Source organism: Petaurus breviceps, unplaced genomic scaffold (assembly GCF_028583685.1).
Source record: "Petaurus breviceps papuanus isolate PSGF00001 unplaced genomic scaffold, PetGlider_PUasm1.0 115, whole genome shotgun sequence".
NCBI lineage: Eukaryota > Metazoa > Chordata > Mammalia > Diprotodontia > Petauridae > Petaurus > Petaurus breviceps.
The window spans coordinates 1,187,238-1,191,328 of record NW_027185612.1 but is presented as its reverse complement, the minus strand read 5'-3'; positions in this window follow the sequence as shown (position 1 = coordinate 1,191,328).

The following is a 4,091-nucleotide window of genomic DNA, read 5'->3' as shown; positions in this document are numbered from 1 at the left end:
CAATATCTGAAATGTGGAAGAACAGACCCGGGCTTTAGGATTTATTCACCAGTGCCACTAGATTCCCTGCTTGGAGTGAATCCAGAGGGCCTGTCCTTCAGTCTCTGGCCTTTTACCCTTCATTATTCTCTAAACAGATCCCTGGCAAAGAGGCACAATGCCTCATAAACCTGACCTAGCTTTCCTTTCTTAGGTTCAATGTCCTCTTCTTCCCTCCAGCCTAAGGGGGGGAAAAAGAGATGCCCCTCTAATTTGCCAAAGCTAACCTCTTCATCTATACCTCAACCCTTCAAAATCACCTTAAAATTTCCTATCTCACATTCAATCAGTTGCCAAAAGTATAATACTATCTATTCATCCTAGAACCACTCCAATTCCAGTTCTCATCTTTTCTCTCTACCCCACTGTAGCAGCAACCACACTGGCCTACCCAGGATGGCTATTAGCACAGGTTCTTAGATCTGCTTTACTAGGAAAGATAGCTGTTCAAGGGGTCAACAATCTTTTTTTAAATTAAATTCACTAGTTCAGGGGGGAAATTAACACCCTGAACTTCAGAGAAAATTCAAACAGAAACAGAGAAAATACAAGCAGAGAAACAAAGAACAACAAACAGGTCTTCTAACTATCTGAGAAATTAGCACAGATAACAGACAGATCCAACTGTCTGGCAATACATATCCAGTTACCAGAGAGAGAAGCACCAACATCTGGGTTTTTCAAAGTCAGGGGACTCCTTAAGGTCTACCCAGAATCTCTTCTGGTCAAATAAAAGGAACATTCTTCCAATGAGTGAGCCCCAAAGCAAAATGATAACCTTAGAGTATATATATATACCCTTTTTAGAGCCAGAGGGCATCACAACCCTCCTAAATCAGAGCCTAATTAGAAATTAACAAAAAGTGTGAAAGCCTTCCTACAAGCAAGCTTCCTCTAAGCAAGTTTCCCTTAATGGGCTCCAGTAAGGCCTATTAATATGGCAGGGAAGATCTTATATCCCTTTAACATTACATCCACGGGTCCCTTTGCTCTGATAGGTCAGCTTTTGCTCCCATGCCCTTGCTTTATTAATATTTCCCTCTCTCATGCATACTCAAATAATGCCTTCTCTGCTGACTCCTTTTCAGACTACAAACACACTCCAAAAGAAAATTTTCCCTTAACCCACTACTCTTTCAGCTTATGCTCCCATCTCTTCTCCTTTGCTGCCAAACTCCTAGATATGGGAGTTTACATTTTTCAGCACTTTGCAATATGGTTTATCAATCAAGTCTCTCTAAGTCCACTAATGACTTTATTACTTCTAATGATCTTTCCTACATACACCTTGACAGAGGTCCTTGGTCCTCTGCTTTCTACCCTCTCCCTTGGAAATTTCATTCCTATTATGGCTTCAACTCCCTATGTAGATGATCCCAAACCTAAATCTCCAGTCCCAACCTTTTTTCTGGGCTCCAGAACTACATCTTCAATTGTCTATAGGATTTCTCTACCCAGATGTCCTTTAGGTAATTCAAACTCAAAATATTCCGTAATGGAGGACCAGCCAGTGAGGGACCTACCTGCCTTTAGAGCATCCATAATATCCATGAGGCAATTTGATGAGCCTGCTTTTGGAAATGCAAGATGGAAGAGCCCTTTTGACCCATCCCCAACCCACTTCAGAGAATATAAAGGTGTTCTTTGTTTCCTGTTGATTTACCAAATGGTAACAAATAACTTTTTGACTGGCTGCTGAGTAGTAACCGAGTGTCTCTGAAAAGCTGAGATGGCCAAACTCTCTCTCTTTCCCTGGTGGTTTTAGTGAGGCAAGAAATGTGGTGAGCCTCCTGGAAAGCAAAAGTATTGATTTCAAGTAGTCTTAAATACATGGTCCTATTATTTGTCTCTGTTGTGTTCCTTCTTACCTGATCTTAGGTGAAGGAGTATTGGAGACGTAAAGGACAAGGTTATGACCTTGAGAGTTTTGAAAGCCACCAGAGGTCCCAAAAAAGGGAATCTATAAGTAGACTCAGCCCAGAGGCAGAGTGACCAGAAGCCAAGACAGTTTCCTTGAGTCCTGCAAGCAAGGGAATAATTTGTCCATTGGCTATGACATATCTAGAAGTGAACTTTGTAGGGGGAAGGGCAGGATATTTGGTAGCAACTACTTTAGGTTTGAGCCCACTCTCCCCAGGGACCAAGATGGTAGAAGAGAGTTTGGAAGGTGGGTTTTTTTTCCTTCAGATCCTGCTATATTTTCTTGGTAAATATCTCTGTAAAAGGTATGTTACCTGGTTAGTTGATATTGGAGAGATGTTAACTGGTAGGGAGAACATATCAAATGGGGGCTTGTGAGCATTAGTATTAGACACCCCCCCAGCCCTCAGTGTTCCTGCTAAGACCCTGAGGGGAACAGAAGTAGCCACTCTCTGGAAATCAGACCTGTCAAGTCTATTATCTTTCTCCCTAATCCTCCTCTTCTTTCTGAGTTCACTATTCCTAGCTATGACAACAACATTCATCCATCCAATATACCATTTTCATAACCTGAGGATTATCTTTGACTTCCTTCTTTTCCCTCATATCTCATATCTGCTCAGGTATCTGTCAGGTAACTGTCTCCTTCCAGATACTTTCTGCCCCTTTGCTTTGATGATGTAGCATTCTACTGGTCCTACTCCTACTTCTCGCTTAGTTTTTCCTATGTTTCTTTCAGAGGCAATTCATCTTTTCCCTATTCTTTAAAAATAGGAATACTCCAAGGTTCTGTCCTTGGCTGCTATCTTTTCTCTCACTGAACTCTCATCCAGTCCCATGACTTCAGATACCAGTGGATTTCAATTTTTTATCTTCACCTTCAACCTTTCCCCTAATCACTGGGCCTATATTTTCAGCTCCCTATTAGATATCTCTCTCTGGATGTCTACTATATATAACTTGAATTCAAGAAGTCTAAGTGCAAATTCACATTCTTCTCTTGGAAACCTGCCTCTTCTCTTAAATTTCCTGTTTCTACTGATGACACACTAGGAAGCAACATGGTACAAAGAACATTGGATGGGATGTTAAGGGACTTGGGTTCAATTTTTTACTTTTTTCACCTGGATGGCCTTAGGCAAGTTTCTCTGGACCTCAGTTTCTTCTGTAAAGGAACAGAGTTGGATTTAGTCTCTTGAGATGCCTTCCAGCTCCAGATCTGTGAACCAGTCACTCAAGTCTATTGCTTCAAAGTCATCTTTGAATTTCTTCTTCTGAATCCACTCAGTTGCCAAGTCCTCTTGATTCTGCCTTAGTAGAATCTTTCACATGAGTATAGTATTCTCTATTCACTCTGCAACCAGGCCAATTCAAGTTCTCATTTTTTCTTTCTATCCTATAGGTCTCTCTACTCTGATAGGTCAGTTTTTGCCTTATCTTGCCTGAGCCTCGATGGTCCATTCCACACAATGTTCCACTTAGCATATCCCTTCTCTTTCTATGTTGTCTTCTCGCATTCAAACATTACCCTTTCTCTCCATTCAAACGTGAGGACTGTCATCCTAGCCTGCATTGTTCCCCCCAAAGCACAGTGCATGTAATAAATACTTTATCATTCTTTCCCCTAACTTATTGATACTGGTTTTTTGATTGGTCTTCCTACTTCCAATATATCTCTTTTATTTTTATTTATTTATTTTTAATTCTTAAACACCAAGAAAGAACATTTCTATATCCACAGCAGGACACAAGGATTGTATATGAAACCACACTTCTACCCAGGCTTCTCTGAAATAGTCTCTTTCCTAATTTCTTACAGCACAATCACATTCCAGTTCCAGTACCTTCATATACAACATTTTGTTCAGCCATTCCCTTTAGATTCTAGTACTTTGCTTCCCTACTCCCTGCCTCTTAAATCTTCCCTCCAGGATCAGCAAGTTTATTTTGCCTGCAATTATTCCCTCTCCAGTATTATCTTCTCCCTCCCCATATCGGAATCTGTCCTGGTTGAGTTTGATGTATTTTTGTGTGTTCAGTCCTCCTTTGTCTATTTCAGATAAGAGTAAAATTCATCTGATGTCTATTTGATCATCATGATCCATATTTGTCCTCATGCACACCAATTATGA